Raw genomic sequence first — 22,307 nt, forward strand, 5'->3', positions numbered from 1 at the left:
TTTCTTTCTTTCTTTCTTTCTTTCTTTCTTTCTTTCTTTCTTTTTCTTTCTTTCTTCTCTTTCTCTCTTTCTTTGTTTCTCTCTTTCTTTCTTTTCCTCCCTCTCCTCACCACCCCCTCCTCTTTTTCTTTCTTGTCTTTGTTTCTTTCCACATTCTAGATCTGCTGTCACTCAGACTGGAGTTCAGTAACATGATCTCGGCTCATTGCAACTTCTGCCTTCTGGGCTCAAGGCCTTCCAGGTTCAAGAGACCTTCCTGCCTGAGCCTCCCGAGTAGCTGGGATTACAGGCATGTGTCACCATGACTAGATAATTTTATATATATATATATATATATTTATTTATTTATTTATTTTAGCTAGAGACAAAATTTTGCCGCATTGCCCAGGCTGGTCTCAAACTCTTGGGCTTAAGCAATTCTCCCAGTTCAGCCTTCCAAAGTGTTGAGATTACAGGAATGAAACACCACGCCTGACCTGAAACTTTCTTTATATCCAAGCAACTAAGTAAAAAACTTTTCTCTGCTATCTCCAGAGGGAAAGAAACTTCTGCTTCTCTTCTTTCCTGTAACCTGTTCCTGTTGAGATCAGGATGATCCCTCTTATCCTTGTGGGGTCCTTCTCTACACACTCAATTCTCCTAGTGCATCCTTTTCTTTATTACACACTGAATTGCAGCCTTGTTGTATTAATTATATACCAATAATAATTTAATCATACAGCACTCTCATCCATCAATTAAATTCAGGTCTAAGGCTTTTCATTTCCCAGCAGTTTATAATGCTAATTTTAGTTAAGTTCTGTTATCTCCTCTGGAATACTTATGCAGGCATCTTGTTATCTATCCATTTCCTATATGTTGATGTTTCTCAGGATGCTTAGTGTTTTCCTCTACTCATTCTGCTTGGCGAGTACATCAACTGCTTATGTTTGTTGAGAAGAACTAGAATTTTCTCTCTAATTCTCATCAGAACACATTTAGACTTGCCTTTTTATTTTGCTGATAAGAAAGAAAGGAAATTGGTTTTGGTTTCTGGCACATAGCGAAATGAGGGAACTTTTGTGTAAGATAAAGAAACAACTACTTCTTCTTGTCAAGTACTCTCATAGTCCCATCTTCTGCCTGATGTATAATTTCGTCTCATCTTCTCCATGCTTAGCTCGAACTCTCCAGGCCTATTTATGACATAGTCACTGAGAGCTGAAGTCACTCTCTTTCTCTCTCTCTGTGTATGTGTGTGTGTAGCCCTTCCATCTTTAATTTTATTTCTATTCTTTTTTCATCATTTCTCAGTCAACATTATGATAGATACCAAACCCAGCTTTCTCTGGTTTTGAAGCTGTCTGTGGCTCACCTAGCAGAACTGTCTCTCCCACTGACTAGTATTGGAAGGAATGACTCTAGTTCCAGAGCATGCCAGCTCCCAATTCAGCAGACACAATAAACTGGATCTTGCAGAACATTTTTTTTTTTTTTAGCTTTGGGGTGGGGAACTCAGGTTTTCTGTCACCTGGCCTGTAGAAGTCTAGTTTGGATTCTTTTCAGGGACTGTATTCCAGAAATGTTCCCAGCAGTAACAAAATAAGGCTGAGGAGTCAGTTACAGGTGTAACTCTAATCTGACAACCAGGTTTATATTGGGAATGTCTTTCCTAGAGCAGTCACATGTTTGAATTATTGCCATATTTATTGTATGCATTGTTAAATATAGCACATCTCTCTTTAAAAGGAAGCTTAGAGCATGTTGCAATCACAAGGAATTGTTAACTGATATAATCTGGAAGGAAAGCAAACAGTTATGACCTTAGGGCTAATCCGAATTCTGTAGCAACTGTGAGTTTTTTTTTTTTTTTTTTTTTTTTTGTTCATCACATATATCCCTACTGGACTCCATGTGTGTAACTATATTGCTGTTGGACTTTTCTGTTTTGGATGTTCTATGTTAAACTACATTTAAATTGACCCATCATATTTTCTCTCAATTCTCATTCTGTGTTCCACATCTCAGTGAATGTCACCACAATTCACTGACTCTTTTACGTCAGGAACAAGGATGCAATCATTAATACCTTTGTCTTCCTCATTCCTTCTCAATTTTCAAATTTATTCTGTATTTTCTCCAAAGATTTGAACTCACATTTTTCTCACCAGCCTCACTGCCATGCCACAGAGGAGTTCATCTGAACTTGGTGAAACTACTCTAATAGTTTATAGTCTGTTTTAACATCCAATTGTGCTTGGTTTTATAATGTATTCTATACTACATGCAATGGTCTTTTCACTCCAAATAGATAAACTTTCTCCAAGGTAAATATTATATTGCCTACCTTTTGGCATATGCATCGTTTTAGTTCTGGTGCTAGAGCTATACATGTAGTACATTTAAATGTAGTTTGGAATTTGATATTCTTGGATAGAACTGGAGGTCATTATGTTAAGTGGAATAAGCCAGGCACAGAAAGAAAAACTTCGCACGTTCTCACTTATTTGTGGGAGCTAAAAATTAAAACAATTGAACTCATGGAGATGGAAGGTAGAATGATGGTTACCAGAAGCTGAGAAAGGCCATGAGAGTTGGAGTGTTGGGGAGGGGAGTGGAGATAGTTTATGGGTACAAAGATATAGTTAGATTGAATGAATAGGATCTAGTGTTTGATACCACAACAGGGTGACCACAATCAACAATAATTTATTATATATATTAAAACAACTAAAGATTTTAATTGGATTGTTTGTGACAAAAAGAAAGGATACATGCTTGAGGTAATGGGTACCCCACTTACCCTGATTTGCATATTATGCAATGTATGCCTGTATCAAAATATCTCATGTACTCCATAAATATATACACCTACCATGTACCCACAAAAGCTAAAAGTTAAAAATTAAAATAAATAAATAAAATAAACTTTCAGGTTAAAAAAAGGAAGTTGATATTCCCAAAGAGTCTGTGGAATTTTTCTTCTTCATATATCACCTCACAACCCAAACATAAAGGCTACAGTTGGGCCCACTGGCTAAGTGAACTTCTGTCATCCTAAAGCAGCTTAATTGTAGTATTGTCATGCTTTAAGAGCTGGGAAAATTGAGGAACATGAGAACAGACGCAGTCAAACTTAACTTCCACTGAGGCTGCTGCCCCTCCTGTGGGTATAATATTTCCGTTCATCAAAAGATTTTTTCCTTACTTAATGTACTTACCATGTGGTTTTATTAGAATGAATAGCTCTCTCCTTGTAAATGGATTTGGTTGGAAATTCAATTTCTTTCAGGGCCAGTGGGAGAGGTCGAAGGGCCATAAATATTCCTTTTCTGAACTGTTTATAAGTAAAATGGCATTGCCTAAGAGGCCTGAAAAATGTTATGCTATATCCTGAATTATGTACAAATCCCTGGCAATCTTCTGTTTCTTTCTTTGATGAGGACAGATTTTACATTCTCCCTCAGTGATGAGTTATGTTCATAGTTGTCTTAATGGATAGCAGTGTCTATGAGGAATGAGAGTGATCACCAGGGCTTCAACTCTAACTCCTGACTTTTCTCTTAAATTTGGATACTAGAAATTCTCATCATGCCTCCTTCACTGTTGTATCTAGTGTTGAAATGAGGAGACCTTGGTAGAACCTACTAACCCCTCTGCCTCTGGGTTGTGTAACTTTGGGTAAGGCCCACAACTACTTTGTTCTTATTTTTCTTGTGTTAAATGAAACTATTACCTTCTATGCATTCCTCCCAGGCTTGATGTAGATATAACTTTAGTCCCATTTTCAAAGTCAGCTCTTAATTCATTCCATCAAATAATTAGTTTCACAGCATATTTCTGAGTGGCAAGCATACACAGACAAAAGAGATAATGCAATCCTTTTGTGAAATCACATATATTGTCTCATGTGATTTTTCTCCTCAGAATGATTGTTGGTCTGGGGAAAAATGAGAAAATTTTGGGTATTTTCCTCTTTAATTGAAAAGTGAAGTTCAATAGGAAATAAATGAAAACTACAATTCTATGAGTGTCTACTATATGCCAAGCACATGCTGGATGCTAAATATGTAAATTGGATAGCTACCAGCTGATTTCATTTACATCCACTCTTGGACGGGTTTACATCCATTCTAACTTGGCTTCCTCCTCATGTTTTCAACACCCCCAGAGGTATCTAAGCCACCTATTGTAGAGTCTTAATTGGGTCCAGTATCATAGGGAAGTAAATTGACCTTGCAAAAGAGTTAATTGGAATGTGGGTGGTAGCTACTCTGAAAAACTTGTTTTCATCCTGCATAAGCAATGGCATGAGGCAGGGAGGAGTATGTTGTGTTTGCTGACTTGCTGCATGAAGGATAATTAGGTGCTAAATCAATGTGAAATAGGATGGCAAAATGAGACTCTTTATATTTCATTTTAGGCTGAAGGTCCCAAAGACGAAGAGTCATACAAAGCAAAGGTGCTAACTCAGCTGGTCAAGGAAGTCCTCAAATTTGAGACCTCAATTTTGACATCTTAATACCTACCTAAAGATATATTCAGATATTAAAATCCACTCCTTAAGGCTGCAGAGGTTGAGCAGGGAGACCTGTTTCGGTTTAAAGGTTTTGGGGGAGAGATTTGTTGATACGCTGCATGTGATTGACACCCTTTTCCTTGCCCATACAGGAACGGAGAGCATTTAGGGAACTTCAAGAGAGAAACACTCAGAAAAATTAATCTATGTTCCTTTGAGTTTTTGAGGTACAGGTACCAAATATTTGCCTCTAGTGGAGTGTCCAGAAGAAGCATTCTGTGTCAGAGGATGAAGTTTAGTACAGAGAATGGATTGCTTCCCCAAGAAGGAGCTAGTTTGGGCCATCTTTGATCCTTTAGAGAATTGCCCAGTGGAGCAAATAGTCCCCAAAGAGGGAAAGGACCACTGGCTCTGCAGGGCCTGAGGGAGGAATTCGAAGTAACCAACTAGACTAGAGATAGTGAATGCATGAAGGAAAGTTAAAGATCGCCAGTAGGTGCATCTGTGCAAAGTTAACAAGAGCTCTCCATATAACCTTGAGAGAAAGAACTAGCTGTAAATACCCAGTACATCACTGTTGTTGAGGGGAGCTGTGCCCTTCCCCCAGTACCATTTCTTCTACCCTGGAGGATCTGAAACTACTACCAGAAAGGACAAGGAGATGTAGGAAGAGCTAGAAGGCAAGCACATCCAGGGTCTCCCCTCTTCACTGGAGGACTGGGAAGAATTTAATTAAATTATTAAATTAATTTATTTTGGTGACAAGGCCTCAATCTGTCACCCATGCCGGAGTGCAGTGGCATGATCATAGCTCACTGTAGCCTCGAACTCCTGGCTTCAAGCAATCCTCCCACCCAGCCTCTTGAGTAACTGGGACAACAGATGCATGCCACAATGCTCAGCTATTTTTTAAAATTTTTTAATTTTTGTAGAAACAGGCCTTGCTTTGCTTCCCAGGTTGGTCTTGAACTTCTGGCTTTGAGTGATTCTCTTGCCTAGGCCTCCCTAAATGCTGAGATTACAGGTGTAAGCCACCGTGCCCTGCCAAAGAAATTTTAAATAGAATAAGAAGAGGGAGTCATATAATTCTGACACTGGGCTGGGTGTTTCAGTTTCCAAATTAAGACTCTTCTTGTGTAGAAAATGTCTGGTGAAATATTAATGAGCTAAGGGTGACGAGAAAAGAAAAGAAAGAACTTCTCCAAAATGTGCAGAGGAAGAACCAGGGCATACCCAAAGTGGGTTTGAGCAAGCAAATTAGGAGAAATAATTGTTATTTTCTTTAGGGTTCCTTTTCCCCAAAGGATCTAGGTAAGCCCTGCATCCTTATTAGTTTCCATAGTTCTTTCCCTTCTTCTTCTCCTTTTCCCCCAGACTAGAATAGTCCAAGTTCATCAAACTGAAAATAAATATTTGCATCGAAAGTACAGAACATGACAAAATATAAGGTAACCTTTGAATCATTCTTATTCTGAGATGACTAAAAACATTTTAATTATTTTCTCATTATTTCTACCATCAAGAAGAGATACACATAGAGCTTAAAACACTGCATGAACATAGTAAGTGCACAGAAAGTATTGGCTGTTTTTATTGCTTGCTTCACCTATTTTAGTTAAGTATGTAAACAACATTGCAGAACTTTCAGTACAAATTCACAAACAATAATATGCTACCAGGATACTAAATCTAAATTACAGAAGTGAATCCCAAACTATTCAGAACAAATATTATTTTATCGCAACTAACTAAATGAGATGTCATAAACTTGAATGATAAAAATCTGACTGTTCCTTATATTATCTAAACACTCAGTGGAATACTGGAGTAGCAGAACATTTTATAGAAATCTTACTTTGAATTAAACATTTTTTGTATATTCCCTGTCCTCCCCTGAGTCTAAGGGTATTATTGTAGACCAAAACTGGAAATATCCTGAAATCAATTATTCTTTCTCTCTTTTGGAAAAGTTTTAAATGGAAAACACAATACCGGACATCTTAATTCTATAGGGAAACGAAGTCATTCGAGGGTAAGAAGAAAGAGAAGTGCAATTCTTTAGAATGGAAAGAGTTCAATGGGTCCCATGAGCAATGGAGACTTGAGTCCTTCACAGCAGAACACTGAAGAGAAGGTGAGAAAGACGGTGCCTGTGATGTGTGCTAATGCCTTAGGTACTGGGGCTCTCAGCCTCAGCAATGGGGCCTGACTCACTCGTGGCACCTGGCACAGAGTCACAGGACCAAAAGCAGAACTGTGACTTGGGCCACCAAGATGTCAAATCATGCCATAATAAATCAGACAGAAGAAGGTCCTTCCTTGTTTTCTGGACATTCCATAAATATACCACATACTAGGGTCAAGCTGATATGAAATTTCCTACCAACCTAATGGCATGGAGAATTGGAGTTAAAATTAATGTAGTTTATATCATATTAAGTGACATTTAAAATCTGCATTGTACATTTGCATACTAGTGCTGGCAGTGGGCCTTTTCCAGCTTCTAGGTTATTATTTTCTAAGTCCACCTTCATCGTACAGACTAGAAAAGGACCAAATCTTGGACAGAGAGGTGAATGTTTGCTGTGTCCAGGACATCTGCACTAACATATTTCTTTGAATTTATCCTTAATAAGTTTATTTGTGTCATCGATGACCACTTTGCTTTTAGATTAAAGACCAGGGTATTAGAGAAAGTTGAAATCAGAAAATTCAAAACTTTGTACAGTAAGGAAGAAAAGGACAATATTTAGACTTGGGATTTTACTGTTGCTTAGGTATAGGGTCCAGTCTTTCTCCAGTATCTGCAGTTACGTCTCTACAAACCTGATCTGGGTGATTCTGAAGTTACTGTAACATGGAAGAGTTCTGAGTTTTGAGTCTTTCTCACTCGATAATCAAGTTACTATTAGACCATAAGTCTGTTTTTCATTAGTCTTCCCTTTAGGTATTGGTAAATTTGCTAAGTTGTGGGGAACAAAAAATTGCTTACAAATTTCCAGAGGGAAAGAAGATATGTTCTGGAAGAACAATTGACATTTGTCCAACAAATACTTATTAAGCACTTTTTATGTACCATATACTTTGTTGGGTGCTGAGGTTACAAAGATAAAACACATATGGTTCTCTCAACATGCTCACAGACCTGACATGAAAAGGAGTCAATGCAATGGAGGATAGGAGAAACTGCTAGCATTATATTGGCTTGGATTCAACTTAAGTGTTTTCCTTTGGTGGAAAGTATTTTCCATGTGTTGCTTAAATTTATGTGCAAAAATGACTAAGTAGATTTGCTACTCCATTAATTTCTCTTCTCATAAAATAATTCCTTTATGATAAGACAATCTTGTAAAATAGTATGGCCTATAGTTTTAGGTCATAATTTTATAAACTTGACAAAGACAGAGATAGAATGGGTAATCTGTAATGTAAAATTAATGTAGAACAAAGCTAGAGTATTTCTCAGTGTCAAAATAGATAATATCTCAGGTTGATTATGTGAAAGAATCATTGTAGGGATATATCCTTCTGTTGCTTTAAGTAGAGGAACTAAAATAACTGTGGCTCTGATATTTACAGAAGGGAGGATATATAGGCAATCTGAAAGTTATGAGAATGCCCAAGTTGGACAGTAATAATTTAATTTTATACTTTTCAAAGTAAAAATAATGATATTGGCCTCTCACATAATATAGCAAGTTTTTGTGAAGTTTTAATTATCAAAACAAAATGTCAAGGTAGAATTGTGTTTATGTTGTCATCAGTGGATAAAAATCAAGTACTTAAAAACTAAAATTAATGATAAAATCTCAGGAGTAGACTGGATGACATAATCTCAGGGGTGAATACTAAATAGAATTTACTTTATACGTAATTCTACATCATGATTTGAAGTTAATTGTTAGATTTAGATATTTCTCTATAGGTTACGAGTCGACAAGCATTCTAAGATGAGTCAAGAAAAATAATCTAAACTGAGCACTATAATGTGTTACCCAGATACGCTGAAAAGAACATAATTATTTTTATTATAAACTAACATTGTTAAAGCTGTCTAATTTGACTCTATTAAGAGTAGCAATGGGCAACACAGTGGCATGGGAAGACAATGGAATGTGTGTCAGAAGGTAAGAGAGTCTATGGCAGCTTTTCCACTGTTGCAGTTTGGCTTGGGTAAGCCATTATCCATTTTGCTCCCAAATATACGTCCTTATTAAAAAGTGACATGTATACAAATATATGTAGAAATCATAATTTTATATCTTGATTAGTTATTACAAAATACACACACCCCAATAAATACCAGGCAGAGTATGAAATGAATGTTATCAGGATCTCAGAAGTTCTCCTCATGGCGCCACTAGGTTAGTACACAACTCCTCCTCCCCAAATATGATGAATATCTTGACTTCTAATACATAGCTTAGTCTTGCTAAGCTTCAAATGTAGTCAAAACTCTAGATTTTGTCATTTAGATTTATAATTTTTGTATTTTATCCATGTTGCACGAAGAAATAATTCATTAATTTTCATCATTGTACAGTATGAGTATAACAAAATATATTATCCATATATTTGTATTACTAGTTGGGACCATCAATAATAATGCTCCTGTGAACATTCTTATACATATCTTTGGTGAACATACATAGGCGTTTCTATTGCATATATACCACTTAGAAATAGAATTGCTTTATCATGAGGTATTACTATTTAGCTTAACGGATGATCCAAATTGACGGTACCAATTTGCATTCACATATTTCAGAGTTCCTATTTTTCACATCCTTTCCTGTGGCTGGTATTGACTGTCTTTTTCATTTTAACCATTGTGATGGGTGTGTAATGGTATGGCAATGTAGTTTTATTTGTAATTTCTTGATTACTAACAAATTGTTTTTATATATTTATTGGCTATTTAGACATCCTCCTTTGAGGATTCATGAGCTTTGATCTAATTAAAAATCACTTATTCTTGGCTGAGTGTAGTGGCTCACGCCTGTAATCCCAACACTTTGGAAGGCCAAGGTGGGCAGATCACTTGAGGTCAGGAGTTCGAGACCAGCCTGACCAACATGGAGAAATCTTTATTAAATCTTTATTAAAAACAAAAAATTAGCTGGGCATGGCGGCGCATGCTTGTAATCCCAGCTACTCAGGAGGCTGAGGCACGAGAATCACTTGAACCTGGGAGGTGGAGGTTGCAGTGAGCGGAGATCGCACCATTGCACTCCAGCCTGGGCACAAGAGCAAAACTCTGTCAAAATAAATAAATAAATAAATAAAATAAAAATAAATAATAAATAAATCACTTATTCTTTTGGTAGTCTCTTAAAATATATAAACATATATTTTAATTATATATTCTTTAATATACAGATCATCACAGATTCTGTGGTTAGCAGTTTGTGCTTTTAATAAGTCTTTTAATCAATGAAGTTTTTAATTATAAATCTAATTTGTCAGGTTCATTGACGTATAATTTACATACCATAAAATTAATCTATAAAAACGTGTCGTTCACTGTTATTTAGTAAGTTAGCAGACCTGTGCAACCATCCTCAAAATTTAGTTTTAGAACACTTCTATCACTCAAAATTTCCCTTATGCTTGTTTGCAGTCAATTACCATTTCTATCTTAGTGCCAGGTAAGTATACTTTCTATTTCCATTATTTTGTCTTTTCTAGAAATTCTATACAAATGGAATCATACAGTATTTAGCCTTTTGTGCCTGTTTTCTCATGTTCCATAATGGTTCTAGGTTCATCCACAATGTTACATGTATCAGTATATAATCCCTTTTTACAGTTAACTGGTGTTTCATTTTATAAATTAACACATTTTGTTTATCCATTCAGCAGTTGATGAGCCTTTGACTTACTTCCAGCTTTTGTCTATTATAAATAAAATTGCCACGAACATTCCTGCCTACATTTTTGTATAAGCATATGTCTTCAATTCTCTTGAGCTGATATCTAGGAATAAAATTTCTAGGTCATATGGTAAGGGTACAGTTATCTTTGTCAGAAAATGCCAGCATCTCCTAGGGACAAATGCATGTAAAGTCTTTGGCCTAGTTTTTAATTGGCTTACTTATCTTTTTATTTTATTGAGTTATAAGGGTCCTTTATATATTCTGGACACAAATGCCTTGTAAAATATATGATTTTGTAATTTACAAATATTTTCTTACATTTTGTAGGTTGTGTCTTCACTTTCTTGATGGCATTGTTTGCAGTACAATAATTTTTAAATTTGTTAAAGTCCGATGTGTCTATTTTTTTTTCTTTTGTCACTTATGCTTTTGGTATCATATCTAAGAGGTCTTTGCTGTTACTAAGGTCACAATTTATGACTATATTTTCTTCTAAGAGTTTTATGGTTTTAACTATTACATTTAGATCTGTGATGCATTTTTAGTTAACTTCTTTTGGGTACGGAGTACGGAAAGGGTCCTCAGTAATTATTTTGTATGTAGATATGCAGTTGCCCAAATGCCATTTACTGAAAACATTATCTTTCCTTTTGGAATTGTCTCAGCATTCTTGATGACCATCATGTCATTGGCAAGACGGCAGAGTAGAAAATATCAGCCTTTCCTCTCCCACAAAAATCTACAATTAGATAGCTATCTATCAATGAAAATAGCCTCACGAGGGCTCACGTGTCCAATTAAGAACCTACAGTAACACGGTGAAGAAAAAAAAAAACAAGAGAATAGCTGCACAGAAAAGATGGCTTGAGAGATTTGAGTGCCTGAGACATCTGGAGATAGCTAGGAGCAAAGAAGAAGCATTGAGGATATTAGTCTCGGCCACATGGTGGGTACCACCATGGTCTCTGATGGCCTGTAGAGGACACAGGTAGCATTCACCATGGAAGTAATCAAGAGTCATGAACTGCAGATGCTCTGGAGAGAGAGATGCTGCTATGCTTTGTTCCCTATCCCTAGAAAGAGGCACTGTTGTATCACCCTGGGATTGGAACCCCCAGGCCACCCAATCCATATGTACCCTGGACCCCAAATCTGTGGCTGCTCCTTGCAGGTTTGCACTCTAGACTCTTGCTTTGTGGCCACACTGTGCATATCCATGCATCAGACACTGCAGTTACTGTCACTGCAGGATAACCCTGCCATGGGCCCAGGACCATGGTTGTTCTACATACACATGTGCTCCAGACCCCAACTTCACTGCTGCTCTATAAGCAAGTGTGACTCAGACCCTGGAGCCACCACTGTGACAGGCTATTCTGCACATTGAATCTCCGAGCCACTGTCACTATACATGTGCTTATGCTCCAGGTTCCAGCTGTGTGACTGTTTCATGTGCCATCATGACAGTACCTGTGAACCTGAACCAGTGCCAAGAGAGATCAGCAGAATCTCAGCAGTCTTCACCACTAGAAACCCAAACATCTCCTGTGGCCATTGCAGACACCCACGGACTTGGCAGCTGAATACTCCTGCAATATTTGTTAACACTCAGGTAACAGAACTGCATTAAAAACTATGCCACTGTGCTCTCTCTGGGACTGGAACTGCTGCACACCACCCATTCAATGACCTTGCATCCACCCATTTTGGGGATATTTCCCCACTTATCCAGTCCATCAAATCTGGAAAAGTTGTCTGCTGCATCGAATATGGAGATATCAATGCAAGGCAACAGGAACACACACACACACACACACACACACACACACACACGCAAACACACACAAGAAAACATGAAACCACCAATGGAACACAATAATTTTCCAGTAACCAACCTCAAAGAAACAGAAATCTATGAATTTCTTTACAAGGAATTCAAAATAATTGTTTTAAGAGAGCCCAGAAAATAGTAAGAGAACAGACAACTTAACAAAATCAGGAAAAATATGCATGATTAAAATGGAAGTTTAACAGAGAGTTAGAAATCATAAAAAGAGCCAAACAGAAATATTGAAGCTGAAGAATACAAGGACTGAAAATTAAAAAATGCAATAGAAAGCCAGGCACGGTGGCTCACGCCTATAATCCTAGCTTTTTGGGAGGCTTAGGTGGGTGGATCACAAGGTCAGGAGTTTGAGACCAGCCTGGCCAATATGGTGAAACCCCATGTCTACTAAAAAATACAAAAATTAGCCAGGCATGGTGGTGTTCTCTTGTAGTCCCAGCTATTTAGGAGGCTTAGGCAGGAGAATAGCAGGAACCCAGGAGATGGAGGTTGCAGTGAGCTGAGCTCGTACCACTGCACTCCAGGCTGGGTGACAGAGCGAGACTCCATTAAAAAAAGAAAAAAGTGATAGAGAGTGTCAATAATGGGTCACGCATGGTGACTCATGCTTGTAATTCCAGCACTTTGGAAGGCTGAGGTGGGCAAACTGCCTGAGCCCAGGAGTTCAAGACCAGCCTGGGAAATATGGCGAAGTTCCAGCTCTACAAAACACATACAGAGTAGTTGGGCGTGGTGGCAGGAGCCTATAGTCCCAGATACTTGGGCGAGGTGGGAGAATTACTTGAGCCTGGGAGATTGATGCTTCAGTGAGCCAAGGCTGCACCACTGCACTCTAGCTCGGGTGACAGAATGAGACCCGGTGTCAAAAAAAAAAAAAAAGAAAAGAAAAGGTGTGTCAACAATGGAATTGGACAAGCAGAAGAAAGAATCTGTGAACTCAGGCCAGTTTATTTGACAATATCCAGGAAAAAAAAAAAAAAGAAAAAAAAAGAAAAAAGAATGAGCGTCTACAAGATTTATGAGATGCCATCAAAAGCCATTTTCCACATTATAAAATTTTATGAGGAAGAGACAAAGAGACAGAAAGTTTACTTTAAAAAAGGGTAAAAACTTCTCCAGTCTGAGAAAAGATATGAACATCCATAAATAAAGCACAAATATTTTCAATGAGATTCAACCCTAATAAGAATTCACTAAGACATATTATAATCAAACTGTCAAAAATCAAAGACACACATAGACAAGAAAAGGCAAGTGAAAGGATAGAAAAAGATATTTCAGACAAAACAGACATTATGTCAAAAATTGTGAAGGAGACAAAGATGGTGATTATATAATGATAAAAGGGTGAATTCATCAAGAGGTTATAAAATTATAAATATGTACACAACATCAGAGTACATAAATCTTTAAAGCAAATGTTAATAGATCTGAAGGGATAGATAGACAGAAATACAGTAATATTAGGGGATATCAATGTCCTACTTTAAACAATGGATAGATGTTCCTGACTGAAAATCAATGAGAAAACATTGGACTTGAACTACACTTTAGATCAAATGGACCTAACAAATATATACAGAACATTTCATCCAATAGCAGCAGATACCAATGGAATTCTCCTCAAGCATACATATTAGAAACATTCTCCAGTGGAGATCATATGTTAGGCCAAACAAATCTTAACAAATTAAAGAAGATTGAAATGATATCAGGTATCATTTCATACTCTAATGGTATAAAACTGGAAATCAATAACAAAGGAATTTTTGAAAAATCACAATTATATATAAACACTATGCTTCTGAACAACCAACATGTCAAATAAGGAATTAAAAGAGAAATTTAAAAAATTTCATAGGACCAAAACAACTGGAAACACAACATAATAAAACTTATGAGATAGAGCAAAAGCACTTCTGAGAAGAAAATGTATAGTAATACTTGTCTACATCAAAAGAGAAAGATCTCATAAAAATAGCAATATTACATATCAAAAACTATACAAAGAATAGACTAAGCTAATAGTTAGTAGAAGGAAGAAAATAGTAATTGTAAGAGCAGAATTAAATGATGTGGAGACTAGAAAATAAATAGAAAAATCAATGAAAGAGATGACTTTTTCAAAAGATAAAATTAACAAACATTTAGCTAGACTAAGATAAGAAGATGCAAATAAATAAAATCAGAAATGAAAGAAGAGACCATTAAAACTGATACCTCAGAAATACAAAAAAGAGAATACTATAAACAAATATGTGCCAAAAATTGAATAACCTAGAAGTAATAAATTCCTAGACATATACAATATAACAAGATTTCATCATGAAGAAATAAAAATCTGAACACACCAAAAATGAACAAGGAGATTCAATCAGTAATGAAAACTACCTCCAATAAAAAAGCCCAGGACCTGATTATTTCACTGTTGAAACAGTAAAATAAAGGATGATATTAATTCTTAAAGAAGAATTAGTTCTTATGTAAGAATTATTTTTCTCCTTTCCAATCTCTTTTAAAAAATTAAAGAGATGGTAACATTTTGTGGTCATGTTATAAGGTCAACCTTACCCTGATACCAAAGCCAGATAAAGACACTACCAGAACAACAAATTACAGGCTAGTACCTCTGATGAACATAGGTGTAAAAATTCTCAACAAAATCCTGGCAGCCCATTAAAAGTTTCATATATTTTGATCAAGTGGAATTTATCCCTAGGATGCAAGGATGATTAAACATAAACAAACCAATAAATGTGATACATTGATTAATAGAATACAAGACAAAAATCATATAATCATTATAATAGATGCAGAAAAACTATGATAAGATTTGACATCTTTACATAATAAAAAATTAGGTACAAAAGAATGTACCTCAAAAGAATAAAGGCCATATATGACAAACTCACAGCTGATATCATATTCAATGATGAAAATTTGATCTTTTTTTTTCTCTAACATCAGGAATAAGACAAGAATGTCCACTCTCACCACTTCTGTTCAACACAGTATTGGAAGTCCTAGCCAGAGTAATTAGAAACAAATAAAAAATAAAAGACATCTAAATGGATGGAAAGGAAGAAGTAAAATTGTCTCTGCAAGTGACATTATCATATATATGGAAACCCCTATGACTCTACCAAAAACCTTTTAGAACAAATAAATGCATTCTGTAAAGTTGCAGGATACAAAATCAAAACACAAAAACCAGTTGCAGTTCTATACACTAAAAATGAACCACCTGAAAAAGAAATTAAGAAAGTAATCTCATTCACAATAGCATGAAAGAGAATAAAATTCTTAGGACCAAATTCCCCTAAGGAGGTAAAAGTTCTGTATGCTGAAAACTATAATATATTGATGAAAGAAACTGATGAAGACGCAAATCAATGGAAAGATATCCCGTGTTTGTGGATTGGAAGAATCAATATTGTCAAGATGTCCATACTACCCAATATGAACTACAGATTTAGTGTAATTCCTATGAAAATTCCAATGGCATTTTTCACAGGAATAGAAAAAAGAATCCTAAAATTTGTATAAAACTACAAAAGATCCTGAAAAGCTAATGCAGTATAGAATAAGAAGAACAAAGACAGAGGCATCACACCTCCCAATTTCAAATAATATTACAAAACTATAGCAATCAAAGCATTATAGACCAGTGGAAAAGAATAGAAATCCCCCAAATAAGCTCACGCATATATGGTCAACTAATCTTTGACAAAGCTGCCAAGAATACACACTGGAAAAAGGATAATTGCTTCAATAAATGCTGCTGGGAAAACTAGTATGTCATGTGATTTTAAAAAAAGCAAATTGCATCCTTGTACCACACAGAAAATCCAATAAATGCATTAAAGATTTAAACATAAGACCTGAAACTGTAAAACACCTAAAAGAAAACATGAAGAGAAACCTCCATGGACATTGGTTTTGGCAGATTTTTCTGGCTATGACACTAAAATCATAGGCAATAAGAGTAAAAATAAATAAGAGAGACTACACAAAACCAAAAAGTTTCTGCACAGCAAACAAGACAATCAGTAAAATATATAAGAACCCATGGTATTGACACAAATGTTTGGAAACTATATATTCAATGAGGGGTGACTATCCTATATATATTAGCAACTAATGCAACTCATTAGAAAAATAAAACAATTAACCTGATTAAAAAATGGACCAAGGACTTGAATAGACATTTTCCCCAGGAAGACATACAGATGACCAACAAGTATATGAAAAAGCGATCAATATCACTCATCATCAAGGAAATGCAAATTCAAATCATGAGGAGACATCACTCACACCTGTGAGGATGGCCATTAACAAAAAGTCAAAAGATAACAAGTGTTGCCAAGAGTGTGAAGGAAAGGGAACAATTATATATTACTGGGGTGGAATGTTTCTGGAATTGTTTGTGACACAGCCATTATGGAAAACAGTATGGAAATTCCTTACAAAATTAAAAATGGAACTACTATATAAACCAGAAACTCCACTCCTAGGCATTTATCCAAAGGAAATAAAATCAGTGTCTCCAAGAGATATCTGTACTCCCACATTCATTGTAACATTATCCACAGTAGTAAAAATATGGAAGCAAGCAAAGTGTCTATCAGTGAGTAAATATATAATAAAATTGTTGTGTATATACATACATAAGTTCAACAAAATATTATTCAGCCTTAAAAAAGGGAGTTCTGCCATTTTCAACAACATGGATGAAACTGGAGGACATAATGCTGAGTGAAAGCAGACACAGAAATATGAATATTGCATCATCTCATTTATATGTGAAATTTTAAAAAGTCAAACTCATAGAAACAGAGAAAGATGGTTACCAGGGATCGGCGGATGGGGAGATGTTGGTTAAAGGGTACAAACTTAGAGTTATAAGATAAATAAATTATGAGTTTTTCTTTTTAAAAATATAAGTTTGGGGCTGCTTTTGTCAAATTTATTTCTAAGTGTTTTATTATTTTTGATACTATTGTATATATTTTCTTAATTATATTTTGTTAGTCATTGCAAGTGTGTAGAAATAAAATTGATTTTTGTATGTTGATCCTGTATACTGCAACTTTGCCAAACTTGTTTATTAGTTCTAATAGATTTTTAGTAAGTTCCTGAAAATTTCCTATATGCAAGACCATGACATCTGTAGAGACAGTTTTACTTCCTTTTATTTCCAGTCTGGGTGACTTTATTTATTTATTTTGCCCAATGGAACTGAACAGAACTTCCAGTATGATGCAGAATAAAAGTGGCAAAAGATGATACCTTTGCTTATTTCTGATCTCAGGAAGAAAGCACCCAGTCTCTCACCATTTGTACAATGTCAGCAGTGGGTTTGTTGTAGCTTTCCTTCATCAGTTTGAGGAATTTCCCTTCTGTTCCCGGTTTGTTAAGTATTTCTATTGTGAAAGAGTGTTGAATGTTGTCAAACATTCCTTTCATGTTTATTCCATGTCTGTTGAGATCATCGTGGCTTTTGTTCTTCTATTGATACTCTCTCTCTCTCTCTCTCTCTCTCTCTCTCTCTCTCTCTCTCTCTCTGTCTCTTCCCTCACTCTCTCTTTTTGGTCATGGACCAAAAGCAAATTTTTATAATTTGCTGGAATCAATTTGTCTATATTATGTTGAGAATTCTGCATCTACATTCATAAGAAAGATTGGTTTGTAGTTTTCTTTTCTTGTCATGTCACTGTCTGGTTTTGGCATTTGAGTAATATAAGCCTCATAAAATAAGTTGTGAAGTATTCCTTCTTGTAGTGGGTTAAATATTGCCTCTCCCATCATCCCCTGACTCCAAAAAAGTATATGTTCTAATTCTTGGAATCTGTGAATGTTACTCTATTTAGAAAAAAGGGTTTTTGCAGATGTAATTATGTTAGGGATCTTGAAGTAAGATTCTAGTTACTTGTCATTGGATTGAGGTGGGTCTACTCCAATGACAGGTGTCCTTCTAATAATACACAGAGGTGAACAGATGGAAGAGTAGAAGATACAGAGGAGAAGACACAGTGAAGATGGAGGCAGAAATTAGAATGATGTGGCCATAAACCAAGCCTTCAGTTTTATTTATAAAAGCCATGGTAAAGCTTAGCTTTGACTGACTAGAGCTCTGCTTCTTTGGTCAGGTCCATATCTACGTTAACTGACATGGTTGTATGTTGTAGGCAGCCTTTCTTGTCTTGATCCTTCACTCTGCCAGCAAGGATAGTCATTTATTAGTATCAGTGCTAATATGTTAAAAAATGACTCAAAGTGCTTCATCTCTTTCTGCAGTTGCTTAAAGTTTAGTCTAAAGATGTAGGTTTTCTGATCCATTTCCCATGTTCTGAGACTGCATCTCTGTTACCCTTCCACTTGTCACTTCTGTTCTTTAATTACTACCATCCCAAACTTTATAGAATTCTAGCTCAGGTATATCTGCTTTCAACTCCTTTCCAAATGTGTTCTGCTTTATAGATTTACTGTGATGGGTGAGAAGGCAGAGTGTATTTCCAGGTTGATATTTTTTCTCTGTTTTTCTATTTTCTCTAACTGTTTTCCTGTTTCTCAGTACATATGCTTCATTATTCATTTATTCACTCATTCACTTAAAAAACATTCATTAGGCCTGCCATATTGTGCATTGTATTATACTAGGAGCTGGAAATAGAAAGATGAATAGAATAGCTCTTCACTTCAAGTATAGGGATATATATCTATAGATATAGATATACAGAGAGAGTAAAACAATCTACTATATATATATATATAGAGAGAGAGAGAGAGAGAGTAAAAAATGCAACTAAGCCTATAAGCCCAGGATGCTATGGGAACATAGAAAGGAGACACTATGTCCCCACACTTGACCTTAGAGTGCCAATTGAGCTGTGGCTTGTTATTTATTGCTCCATATCATTTCAGTCAAAAGCAGTGAAATAGTTAAGTATCTTCTGTGAATTTGAACAACATTATAATAACAAAAATGGTGAGTGCTCAGCAAGTACATGTAATGAAGGAATGAGTTTTATACGTGAAAAATCTGAGGCTTGAAGGGTTAAATAATTTGCACAAGGTCTAGGCTAGTAATGGACAGAGCTGAAACACAAAACTGAGGTTGACTATTTTTAATAGCACGAATTTCCAAATACTACATGTTCTGCATAAGTAGTTGAGCCAGAATGTAGACAAATACACTTTGTCAGTATTTACAACCCAAAACTACTTTGTAACTAAGAACACTCTTAATGGTAGTCAGGGGATGTTTTCACTTTTGAAGTATATGTGTCAAGTCGCCAAAGACAAAAATCTCCTTTTATTATGATATTTAACTAATCACTTAAATGTAATAGAAGTAAAGTATTTTCAATAAAGAAGCCTTTTTATTTTTGAAGACAGTTTGAGATATAGAAGATGTAAAAATAGAATATGATTTCTTAAAAAAATAGAAGTATGGAGGGTGGGGGAGAAAGAACAGATCTTGTTTTTTTATCTTGATTAAAATCCATCCTTTTAGATGTGATGTATTTTTCTAGTGAGAGAGGTGTACAGAAAAAAAAAAAATACATGATAAAGAACCAGTCTCTGTTTTTCAGCTCAAAATTAGAACAAGGATTTTAATTTATCTTCTAGTTTCTTCTAGTTGGCTGTATGAAGAGTCTGGAATGAGATATGTGGTCTCCAGAGTAATATAGTCACAAATAGGGAGGAACATGCAGAGAGCCAAAGGGAAGAAAGGATGATGAAGCAACTTGATGTTCCTATCCCACAGGTCCAAAATGAGGCACCAGAGGCATATACAGTCCCAGAGTCAACCTGGAATTACAGCCAGATAAACGGATCATATCTACAGAGTAATTAGAAATGGGAGAACACTAAATCCTAAAGGGAATGGCTGCCTGTGAAAGTCCTTCAGAACAAATATCAGAAACATGCCTCTCTTTCAGGCAAGGGGCATAGATCTAGGAACAGTGAGGCTTGCAGGGGGCTTGATAGTTTTTTTGTCTACCTTCTCTGAGAGGATGGCTAACAAACTTTTCTTAGATAAAGAGGATCACCAAAAGGGAACTTTCTTAAATATGCTTCGCATGTTAAAAATGAAAAAACAAAACAAAAAAAGAAGACTGAAAATGAGGGGATACAGGGAATTGGTATTAAAGGAAACAATGATAACAGCAAAACAAAACATATCTGGAAAGATTTTTATTGTTCATAGTGACTCCTTGTATGTACTGCTTAATTTACATATGGGCCCTGTATTTGTTTTCTAATGCTGGGTAGCAAATTAAATAGATGACCATGAATTTAGTGGCTTAAGTAAACAGCCATTATTCGTGCTGGGAAAACTGGCTAGCCATATGTGGAAAGCTGAAACTGGATCCCTTCCTTACACCTTAAACAAAAATTAATTCACGATGGATTAAGGACTTAAATGTTAGACCTAAAACCATAAAAACCCTAGAAGAAAACCTAGGCAATACCATTCAGGACATAGGCATGGGCAAAGACTTCATGACTAAAACACCAAAAGCGATGGCAACAAAAGCCAAAATAGACAAATGGGATCTAATTAAACTAAAGACCTTCTGCACAGCAAAAGAAACTACCATCAGAGTGAACAGGCAACCTACAGAATGGGAGAAAATTTTTGCAATCTACCCATCTGACAAAGGGCTAATATCCAGAATCTACAAAGAACTCAAACAAATTTACAAGAAAAAAACAAACAATCCCATCAAAAAGTAGGCAAAGGATATGAACAGACACTTCTCAAAAGAAGACATTTATGCAGCCAACAGACACGTGAAAAAATGCTCATCATCATTGGTCATCACAGAAATGAAAATCAAAACCGCAGTGAAATACCATCTCACACCAGTTAGAATGGTGATCATTAAAAAGTCAGGAAACAACAGATGCTGGAGAGGATGTGGAGAAATATGAACGCTTTTATACTGTTGGTAGGAGTGTAAATTAGTTCAACCATTGTGGAAGACAGTGTGGAAATTCCTCAAGGATCTAGAACTAGAAATACCATTTCACCCAGCAATAGCATTACTTGGTATATACCCAAAGGATTATAAATCATGCTACTATAAAGACACATGCACATGTATGTTTATTGCATCACTTCACAATAGCAAAGACTTGGAGCCTATCCAAATGTCCATCAATGATAGACTGGATTAAGAAAATGTGGCACATATAAACCGTGGAATGCTATGCAGCCATGAAAAGGATAAGTTCATGTCCCTTGCAGGGACATGGATGAAGCTGGAAACCATCATTCTCAGCAAATGATCACAAGGACAGCAAACCAAACACCACATGTTCTCACTCATAAGTGGGAATTGAACAATGAGATCACTTGGACATGGGACAGGGAACATCACACACCAGGCCCTTTTGGGGGGTAGGGTTGGGGGAGGGATAGCATTAGGAGAAATACCTAATGTAAATGACGAGTCGATGGGTGCAGTAAACCAACATGACACATGTATACCTATGTATCAAACCTGCACGTTCTGCACATGTACCCTAGAACTTAAAGTAAAAAAAAAAAAAAAAAAGACAACAGCTATTATTTATCTCATGGTTCTGTAGGCCAGAAGTCTGGTGCAATGTGTTTGGATTCTCTAGTAAGTGCCTTACTGTGATATAATCAAGGTATTATCTGGGGCTGCAGTTCTCACCTGGGGCCCAGGGTCCTCTTCTACGCTCACTGGTTGTTGAAAGAACTAATTTCTTTGTTACGTTTTTCATCTGTCTCTCTTTATCTAGAAGCTAGCAATGGCAGACTGAGTCCTCATGCATCAGAGCTCTTCTACTTCCTCTTTTACTCCATCTTCTGTTTTCCTATTCTGCTTTAAGGACTCATGTGATTGCACTGAGCCAACCTAAATAATCCAGGGAAATCCTCCTATTCTAAGGTCAACTGATTAGTAATCTTAATTACGTCTGCAAAATCCCACTTGTCATGTAATGTACCATAACCATTCCTGGGAGGAATATCAGGGCACAGAGATCACTGGGGCCAAAATTCTGCCTATCACAGGACAGGTGTGATAGAAATTTTTATAGTGTAAGT

The sequence above is a fragment of the Colobus angolensis genome, unplaced genomic scaffold (genome assembly GCF_000951035.1).
Source record: "Colobus angolensis palliatus isolate OR3802 unplaced genomic scaffold, Cang.pa_1.0 Scaffold109, whole genome shotgun sequence".
Lineage (NCBI taxonomy): Eukaryota > Metazoa > Chordata > Mammalia > Primates > Cercopithecidae > Colobus > Colobus angolensis.